General features: G+C 37.8%; 1 non-coding gene across 1 annotated transcript; it reads left to right on the top strand.

Annotated features, from left to right (window-relative positions):
• Window positions 1-6339: 6339 nt before the first annotated feature.
• TRNAW-CCA lies at window positions 6340-6411 on the top strand. Its single transcript has one exon. It is a non-coding gene; the product is annotated as a tRNA-Trp (tRNA).
• The last annotated feature ends 4759 nt before the right edge of the window (window positions 6412-11170 follow it).

The following is an 11170-nucleotide window of genomic DNA, read 5'->3' as shown; positions in this document are numbered from 1 at the left end:
GCCCAAGTTTCAAAAACCACTTGCCAAAAACACTTTGTTGTAATGGGTCTGCAGTGATAACATCATACCAGAATTTGTTAAAAGCTCATTGGTGACTTCAACTATGTACTGGTACTACTGCTGTGCTTAGTCTCTCGGTTGTGTCTGACACTTTGTGACCTCATGGACTGTAGCCCACCAGTCTCCTCTGTCCATGGGCATTCTCCAGGCAAGAAGAGTGGAGTGGGTTGCCATGCCTTCTTCCAGGAGATCTTCCCAACCCAGGGATCGAACCCAGGTCTCCCACATTGCAGGTGGATTCTTTACCTTCTCAGGCACCTAAGAAGTTAAGGAGTTAAAGTGGGGAAAACTTCCAGCACCTGCTTTTCTGTGGGATTGAAAAGAAACCAGTGAACCTAAAGCTCTTTCGTTAAACCAGTATTTACCAATGTAAAACCAGCCCAATTTTGTAATTAAATATTTACACTTTCTACATTTTGATTCACAGGAAATGAGTCATTTACTATTTTTATTACAGCATGATTTGTTTTACTTGTATATAAAAAGTAAATAATCAGTTTTTTACATTAAAAAGTACTAGTAAAAGCCAAAGTCTCTTTGAAAATAAGTTGTCCTGGGATTAACATGCATCTTTCACCAAATCTCTCATATTTATAAACCAAACAAAAAAATGAGCTGACGACCAGTTCAGTTCATTCACTCAGTCATGTCCGACTCTTTGTGACCTCATGGACTGCAGCACACCAGGCTTCCCTGTCCATCATGAACTCCTGGAGCTTACTCAAACTCATGTCCATCGAGTTGGTGATGCCATCCAACCATCTCATCCTCTGCCATCCTCTTCTCCTCCTGCCTTCAGTCTTTCCCAGCATCAGGGTCTTTTCCAATGAGTCATTTCTTTTCATCAGGTGTCCAAAGTATTGGAGTTTCCGCTTCAGCATCAGTCCTTCCAATGAATATTCAGGACTGATTTTCTTTAAGATTGACTGGTTGGATCTGCTTGCTGTCCAAGGGACTCTCAATAATCTTCTCCAACACCACAGTTCAAAAGCATCAATTCTTCAGCACTCAGCTTTCTTTATAGTCCAACTCTCACATCCATATATGCTTTACTAATCAGTAAATGTGTGTGTGTGTACTATTTCACACTGACATGTAAATGATAATATAACTCTGAAGCAAGACTTGGAGTTGGAAATTCCTAACTTGAATTGGAAATTCGGAGACTTGAAATGGAAATTTCAGTTATGACTTTTATCCTAATGCTTTGGTCCAGTGAGCAAATATTTGAAGTAAAGTAATATTTTAAGGGCACGGATTATAGAAATCTGGAGGATTCTTACCTTTGTGTGTATCAAATAAATTTAAATATCAAATCCTTTCATTAAGAATAGCTTTAGAATTTATTATTACAAAACATACATGTTATGAACATGATCATTTATTTTGAATGTGGATCTTTGGATATAGAACTTTAAGAAGCTCTTGATCCTATATTCCTGAAATAAATAAAACTACTTTTGCCAGATGAGAATTTAACCTATCTTAAATTACCTCTAGAGAAATCAATTAACACTCCTCCCACACAGTAATCAATTGCATTTATTAACTTTCTTGAACTGTATCTTTCTGTGTATTCCAGATATATTTCACTCGATCTAGTTTGGCCTTAACCAAAGAGGGAAAAACAGGACACTTCCCAGTGGCAAAACTAATCACATATATTAACAATACTGTGAAGTTGTTTTTTAAGGGCTTCCCTGGTAGCCCAGTTGGTAAAGAATCCACCTGCAATGCAGAAGACCCTGCTTCGATTTCTCGGTTGGGAAGATTCACTGGAGAAGGGATACACTACCCACTCCAGTATTCTTGGTCTTCCCCTGTACCTCAGCTGGTAAAGAATGTGCCCACTATGTGGGAGACCTGGGTTCAATCCCTGGGTTGCAAAGATCCCCTGGAGAAAGGAAAGGCCTCCCACTCCAATATTTTGGCCTGGAGAACTCCATGGACCGACAATGTGGTAGCAAAGAGTTGGACACGACTGAGTGACTTTCAGTTTCAGAATGATTTTAGTTCCCAAAAGAAATGTGTATATGTTTATTCCCTTTGTTCGCCCAGGATCTGTCTCCAGCTCTGAACAACATAACCATTTTCTGTTAAGGTATTGTATCTCCTGTACTATGCACATTCTAGGTGAAACAGTCCTCCATTCTGCTCTCTTCTAGCCAAGATTTAGAACACTAATCAAGTTCTATATAAGTCAACAGTGCCCAGGATTTTTATTTAAAGTTGCATAGTTCATTTGATCATTTTTTCAGGCTTACCTGGTATTGATGGTATTTCCTCCTGTTGTAAACCTCATTCCTCCTATTTCCTCCTATTGTAAACCTCATTCTTGATAGTGCCCAAACAATAGGACTCCCTAAAGAATTGCTCTTTATTACAAAATTCTTTCACAAGTCAACTGATGTTTCTGAACTTTTAAGTTAATTACTTATTGAGACTTGATCCATCATTCCATCTTTCTCGCTAGATAAATACTCATTTAATGGCACAAAGATTTACTTAAGCAAACATCTGTTATTGAAATTTGACCATAATTACAATTGCTGCATAGAAACTCATTTTTAAGATTTCTATAATTAAAGACAATGAGCACTAAAATTGAAAACTCATGGAGGCATCACTGTACTTATTTTTTTTCTTCTCAATTAAAATAGCCTAAAATTTGTCAATTCTGTAAAAGTAACAGAGTCAAATCACTCTGATATAGTAATTGATTACCATGAAAGTGAAAGTCCTTCAGCCATCTCCAACTCTTTGCAAACTCATGGACTATACTGTCCATGGAATTCTCCAGGCCAGAATATTCCCAACCCAGGAATGGAACCCAGGTCTCCCGCATTGCAGGTGGATACTTTATCAGCTGGGCTACCAGGGAAGCCCAAGAGTACTGGCGTGGATAGTCTATCCATTCTCCAGTGGATCTTCCCATCCCAGGAATCCAACCAGGGTCTCCTGCATTGCAGGCAGATTCTTTACCAACTGAGCTATCAGTGAAGCCCTTGATTACCATAATCCTCTTTTGTTTGTAATTTTTAAATAAAAAATTTAAAAATTCTGTTTATCTTTTAGTAAATGCTATACTCATAGTAGCATGATGTGCCACTCTTTATCATTTAAACTGGAGAAACTTCTTGATATTTTTGCATCTCAGATTTCATCCTATAAAATGGAAATAATTTCTGGCTTATTAAGTGCAGAAGTTGTGTTTCTTTCAAATGTCAAATATTTCAAATATTGAAGAGGAAAATAATTCATTACAAGATTTCCCAAATCTATATGATTTTAACATAAAATTATAATAGAGGGGGAATTAAAGACCTTAAATTCTAAGATAGTAAATAACTAATAAACTAACTTCGAGTTTTAGGTAGAAAATGACATAATTTTATTTTTAAAATGAAAGAAAACATTAGAAAAATAAGCTATTTAATAAAACACAAAAACTTTATTTTTTTTCATAAATCATTCTTCTAATTATAACATTTAGAGTCTGAAAATATAACTATATTCAATATTTCAAATTTGTACAAACCTGTGATTTCAACTAAGTGTATTTAACAAGGAAAAATATGACTATTTGTCAATCCAAACACTCCAAATTGCTAATATTTAATTATAAACATTTTCAAAAATATAGTCTAGCTTATCAAAATTAATGTTTTACTTTTCTTAGTATTTGTTTTGTCATATATTGATCTATCTCCCTGTTTATCTGTCAGTTGTGTTCTGATAATCTCTACAGGGATTTAGTACCATGTCCCAGGAGTTAAGGGCTCAGTCCCTCAAGACTGCCCCTCCCCTGACTTTAGAACCAGCAGCAAGTCCAGGTCATCAGCTGTTCTTCTGATTAGTAATAAATTTGAGGGTCCCATGACTTCCTCCTTACATTTGATACATTGATTGAATAAGAGTACTTAGGAAAATGGTTTACTCCCTAGATAATCATTTTATTACAAAAGATACATCTCAGGAACAGCCAGGTGGAACAGATGCGCATGGCAAGGTATGTGGCAAGAGCTGAAGTAGCTCTTGTGTTCACCAATATGGAATCTTCCGGAACATTTCAGTTTTAGAATTTTTATGGAAGCCTCATTATGTATGTGTCATTGATCAGATTCTTGCCTGCTTGGGAGTAATATCAACTTCCAGCCCCTCTCCTCTCAGAGGTCTGCAGGTGGGTCTGAAGTTCCAATCCTGTAATCACAGGGTTGGTTGCCCTGGCAAATAGTTCTCATCCTAAGGGGGTTTCCTAGTATCACCTCACTAGCATAAAGTCAGATATGGTTGGCAAAAAATTATTATAAATACCAAGATAACTTTATAACTCTTATAAATCAAGAAATTCTCCAGATTTAGGAACTCTGTGCCAGGAATGAGGGAAAAGATGAAATATTTATTCCTTATCATAAATCACAATATCACAGTAGGTTATAGAGCAGATGTATGTTAAGTTTTATAAGAAACTTAACATTTTTACACCAAAAGCAAGCACCAGATTACATCCCCGCAAAATGTTTCTGAGAGTTCATATTTTTCTACATCATTGGCAACATCAGGTATTATAGGTCTTGTTAAGTTTTATTCATCTTTGTGAGTGTGTAATTGTATTTCATAGTGGTTTTAAGTTGTAATACCCTGAAGACTTTGTACGTTGATAATTTTTTTCCAGTGCTTATTAGCCATGCATTTCTGAAGTCTCTATGCACATGTTTTCCTCATATGTTTTCAAATTTAAGATTAAGTTATAGAAGTCTTTATATGTTCTGTATACGAAGAGTAACAGGCAAATTTTGCCTTGGAGTGCAGAATGAAGCAGGGCAAAGGCTAATAAAGTTTTGCCAAGAGAATGGACACTCATAGCAAACACCCTCTTTCAACAACACAAGAGAAGACTATACACATGGACATCACCAGATGGTCAACACCAAAATCAGATTGATCATATTCTTTGCAGCCAAAGATGGAGAAGCTCTATACAGTCAGCAAAAACAAGACCAGGAGCTGACTGTGGCTCAGGTCATGAACACCTTATTGCCAAATTCATACTTAAATTGAAGAAAGTGGGGGAAAACACTAGACCATTCAGGTATGACCTAAATCAAATCCCTTATGATTATACAGTGGAAGTGAGAAATAGACTTAAGGGACTAGATCTGATAGAATGCCTGATGAACTATGGGCGGAGGTTCCTAACTTTGTACAGGAGACAGGGATTAAGACCATCCCCAAGAAAAAGAAATGCAAAAAGGCAGAATGCCTGTCTGAAGTGGCCTTACAAATAGCTGTGAAAAGAAGAGAAGTGAAAAGCAAAGGAGAAAAGGAAAGATATACCCATTTGAATGCAGAGTTCCAAAGAATAGCAAGGAGAGATAAGAAAGCCTTCCTCAGCAATCAATGTAAAGAAATAATGGAAACCAATAGAATGGGAAGGACTAGAGATCTCTTCAAGAAACTTAGAGATACCAAGGAAATATTTCACGTGAAGATGGGCACAATAAAGGACAGAAATAGTATAGACCTGAAAGAAGCAGAAGATATTAAGAAGAGGTGGTAAGAATACACAGAAGAGCTGTACAAAAATGGTCTTCACGACCCAGATAATCACGATAGTGTGATCACTCACCTAGAGCCAGACATCCTTCAGTGGGAAGTCAGTGGGCCTTAGAAAGCACCACTGCAAACAAAGCTGGTGATGGTGATGGAATTCCAGTTGAGCTGTTTCAAATCCTGAAAGATGATGCTGTGAAAGTGCTGCACTCAATATGTCACCAAGTTTGGAAAACTCAGCAGTGTCTAGAGGACTGGAAAAGGTCAGTTTTCATTCCAATCCCAAAGAAAGGAAATGCCAAAGAATGCTCAAACTACTGCACAATTGCACTCATCTCACATGCTAGTAAAGTAATGCTCAAAATTCTCCAAGCCAGGCTTCAGCAATACGTGAACTGTGAACTTCCAGAGGTTCAAGCTGGTTTTAGAAAAGGCAGAGGAACCAGAGATCAAATTGCCAACATCCACTGGACCTTTGAAAAATCGAACGAGTTCCAGAAAAACATCTATTTCTGCTTTATTGACTATGCCAAAGCCTTTGACTGTGTGGATCACAATAAACTGTGGAAAATTCTGAAAGATGAGCATACCAGACCACCTGACCTGCCTCTTGAGAAACCTGTATGCAGGTCAGGAAGCAGCAGTTAGAATTGGACATGAAACAACACACTGATTCAATTAGGAAAAGGAGAATGTCAAGGCTTTATATTGTCACCCTGCTTATCTTCCCTGGTGGCTCAGAGGTTAAAGCATCTGCCTCCAATGCAGGAGACCCGGGTTCGATCCCTGGGTTGGGAAGATCCCTTGGAGAAGGAAATGGTAACCCACTCCAGTATTCTTGCTTGGAGAATCCCATGGACTGAGGAGCCTGGTGGGCTGCAGTCCACGGGGTCACAAAGAGTTGGACATGACTGAGTGACTTTACTTACTTACTGCTTATTTAACTTATATGCAGAGTACATTATGAGAAATGTTGGGCTGGAAGAAACACAAGCTGGAATCAAGATAGCTGGGAGAAATATCAATAACCTCAGGTATGCAGATGACACCACCCTTATGGCAGAAAGTGAAGAAGAACTAGAGAGCGTCTTTATGAAAGTGAAAGAGGAGAGTGAAAAAGTTGGCTTAAAGATCAACATTCAGAAAACCAGGGTCATGGCATCTGGTCCTATCACTTCATGGCAAATAGATGGGGAAAGAATGGAAATAATCAGAAATGTTATTTTGAGAGGCTCCAAAATCACTGCAAATGGTGACTGTAGCCATGAAATTTAAAGGTGCTTACTCCTTGGAAGGAAAGTTATGACCAACCTAGATAGCATGTTAAAAAGCAGAGACATTACTTTGTCAACAAAGGTCCATCTAGTCAAGGCTATGATTTTTCCAGTAGTCATGTATGGATGTGAGAGTTAGACTATAAAGAAAGCTGAGTGTCGAAGAATTGATGCTTTTGAACTGTAGTGTTGGAGAAGACTCTTGAGAGTCCCTTGGATTGCAAGGAGATCCAACCAGTCCATCTTAAAGGAAATCAGTCCTGAGTGTTCATTGGAAGGACTGAGGTTGAAGCTGAAACTCCAATACTTTGGCCACCTGATGTGAAGAACTGTCTCATTTGAAAAGACTCTGATGCTGGGAAAGATTGAGAGCAGGAGGAGAAGGGGATGACAGCAAATGATATGGTTAAATGGCATCGCTGACTTAATGGCCATGAGTCTGGGTAAACTCCGGAATTTGGTTATGGACAGGGATGCCTGGCATGTCTGAGGTTCATGGGGTCACAAAGAGTTGGACATGACTGAGCATCTGAACTGAACTCAACTAATACCTGTATCTGCTTAGATATGCATTTTACAAATATTTTCTCCCACAAAGTGCCCTATATATTCATTTTCTTTATTATGCATTTCAATGGGCAGAATTGTTACTTATAATGAATTTTGGTTTATCATTTTTTATGCTTATTTTTTCTATGACCAGTTTTAACACTTTTTATATATTCCAAGTCACAAAAATAGTTTCCTATAGAAATGCAAATCAAACTACAACAAAGTGCCACCTCCCACCAGGATGACCATCATTAAAAAGTCTAAAGTAAATGCTGGAAAGAGTGTGGATCAAAGGGAATCCTCCTTCCCTCATGGTGGGAATGTAAATTGGTGCAACCACTATGAAAATAAGTACGGAGGTTCCTCAAAAACCAAAAAAATAGAGTTACCACATCATCCTGCAATCCCACTCCTGGACATTGTGGACATTGTTGTTTAGTTACTAAGTAATGTCCAAGTCTTTTGTGACCCCAAGGACTGTAGACTGTCAGGCTCCTCTATCCACAAGATTTTTCCAGCAAAAATACTGGTGCTGGTAGCCATTTCCTTCTCCAGGGGAATCCTGCCAATCCAGAGGTTGAACCCATGTCTCCTGCATTGGCAAGTGGGTTCTTTGCTACTGAGCCACCATGGAAGCCCACTCCTGGGCATATATTTAGACAAAACTCAAATTCAAAAAGATATACATACCCCCATGCTCACTTGTTTTTCAGTCACTACATCATATCTGACTCTTTGCAACGCCATGGACTGCAGCACCCAGGCTTCCCCATCTTTCTCTACAGTGATTTTGGAGCTCAAGAAAATAAAATCTGTCACTGTTTCCATTTTTCTTCCTCTATTTGCCATGAGGTGATGGGATTGGAGGCTACAATCTTAGTTTCTTGAATGTTTCTGTTATTCAGCCACCTTTTCCACTCTCTTCTTTCACTTTCATCAAGAGGCTCTTCAGTTCCTCTTCACTTTCTGCATATCTGAATATCATCTGTATATCTGAACTTGCTGGTATTTCTCCTGGCAATCTTGATTTCAGCATGTGATTCCTCCAGCCTGGCATTTAGCATGATGTACTGTGCATATAAGTTAAATATGTAGAGTGACAAGATACAGATTTGACATACTCCTCTTCCAATTTGGAACCAATCTGTTGCTCCATGTCTGGTTGTAACTGTTGCTTCTTTACCTACATACAGGTTTCTCAGGAGGCAAGTAAGGTTGTCTGGTATTCTCATCTTTTTAATAATTTTCCAGTTTATTGTGATCCACACAGTCAAAGGCCTTCACATAGTCAATGAAGCAGAAATAGATATTTTTCTGGAATTCTCTTGCTTTTTCCACAATCTAATGGAGGTCGGTAATTTGATCTCTGGTTCCTCTTCCTATGTTCATATCAGCACTACAACAGCCAAGACATGGAATAAACCTAAATGTCCACTGATGGCTTATCATAAAAGTTTTTTTGTTTTTGTATATAGTAGGAGGTCTCCCACATGGTTAGCCCATGAGACAGTTTTGAATCTTGAGTATGAGAGATGTGTGACATGATTAAATAGATATTCTTAAGAAGGAAATGTGTTTTCCACTCTCTTACTTCCTAACCATTTTGATGTAGATGAATATTATATTAGAAGACACTATAAATCGGGTGGGATAGCAGTATACAATGAAACTGAGTTACTGAATCATAACCTAGAAGAGATCAATTGTCAATCTGAAATTTCTTTCAATGAGAAATAAGCATATATCATTGCTGAGTCATTATACATGTTTGGGTTTGTTCCTTATAGCAATAAGTGTTACTCTGTTATACCTTGAGTCCGTTTTAGTTTCTTGCTGCAAGGGTTATGATTGAAAATTTGGCATAGCTCACAGATAGATTTTGGATATGTCTTTTACATATTAGTTGGTGATCTAAAAATGCATTAGTGAGATTAAAGGTTTGAATTCTTTTAATGTCAATTCTATGTGTCCCATAATACAACACCTGTGCCAAAGGAGGCTTCAAGCTATTACTAGCATAGGAGTGCTAAATTAAAATAGTATCATCTGAAAGACCTTGTCACTACTTTGTCAGTTCACAAGGAAAAGTCTAGTTATATATCTTGGAAGGTTAAGGTAGGGGACTTTTAGTTTGGGTACATGTTAAGAGCTTGGCTAAGCTGCTCCATGAGATTGCAGACTTGGCATCCATTTTGTTTGGCCAGGTGACCATCTTTCACTCTATACTGACAGAAGCCTGTCATGCCAGTTCACACCCTAGATAGCAACCTAAAGGGTTATAAATAAATGTAAATTCCTGATGTGACTTCCCAAACAGCCTAATGATGAACAATCTCCCCTTTTCTCAACAACTTCCTTAAGAAACCTGAGAGGCTTACCCAAACCAAACACTTTTAGGTCCTAACACCCAGCCTTGACTGCCTGCCCAGTTTCACATGGCTCATCAAAGAATGACAGGAACTTCCTTTAGGACATAGAAGTAGAGTACTTTACCATCCTGTACCCTGTGATTCACTTATCAATTCTTAATTTGAAATTTCCATAATACCACAGCAATAGTGAATTGGTTACCTCATTTCCCTTGTGAGAAAAATATCATGGCATAGGGAAAATTATACTATGCTGCCTTAAGAACACTAGGTTAGTATACAACTATAATTTTCTGTCTAGAACTATTATCAAAATCTGAAATAAAAAATTCCATACCAAATAACATGCATACCAAATAAATTGTTCTTATTATTATGATTTCTAAAAAAACATGTTTTGAGGTCATCAGCTCTGTAGTATGCTAAACAGTATGGGAGGAAAAAAACTAAATATTTCCTTCCTAAATTTAGGAAAAACTGATTTAAGCATGTTGACTCTGCCAAATTATACCTCCTCTGGACATGTTTAAGATTATTCCCAGAGGCAGGGAAAAAAAAGGAAATGGGAGAGAGAGCAATCAAGGAAACATATGTCCCAGGTCACATCCTTCTTACCAAATGTATTGTCAGCTCAAATGTCACATTTTCATTAATGCATTCCTTCATCTCAAAATGTTAATTTTCTTTCATTGTTTTACAGTATGTTTCCTTTTCTTAATGGTTATTTGATAAAATTTAAATTATTGGGGTTTTTTGGTTGTTTACTTTTTAATTTATTATTATTATTATTATTTACAATATTGTATTTGTTTTGCCACCCATCAGCATAAATCTGCCACGGGTGTATACATGTTCCCAATCCCAAACCCCTCTCCCACCTCCCCCCTTACACACCATCCCTTGGGGTCATCCCAGTGCACCAGCCCCAAGCATCCTGCACCCTGCATCGAACCTAGATTGGTGATTCGTTTCTTATATGATATATATGTTTCAATGCCATTCTCCCAAATCATCCCACCCTCTCCCTCTCCCACAGAGTCCAAAAGACTGTTCTATACATCTGTGTCTCTTTTGCTGTCTCACATACAGGATTATCGTTACCATCTTTCTAAATTCCATATATATGCGTTAGTATACTGTTTTGGTGCTTTTCTTTCTGGCTTACTTCACTCTATATAATCGGCTCGAGTTTCATCCACCTCATTAGAACTGATTCAAATGTATTATTTTCAATGGCTGAGTAATACTCCACTGTGTATATGTACCACAGCTTCCTTATCCATTCATCTGCTGATGGACATCTAGGTTGCTTGCATGTCCTGGCTATTATAAACAGTGCTGTGATGAACATTGAGGTACACT

This window comes from Oryx dammah, unplaced genomic scaffold (genome assembly GCF_014754425.2).
Source record: "Oryx dammah isolate SB20612 unplaced genomic scaffold, SCBI_Odam_1.1 HiC_scaffold_27, whole genome shotgun sequence".
Lineage (NCBI taxonomy): Eukaryota > Metazoa > Chordata > Mammalia > Artiodactyla > Bovidae > Oryx > Oryx dammah.
The sequence above is the reverse complement of the archived record's forward strand: the minus strand, read 5'-3'. Positions and strand labels throughout refer to the sequence as shown.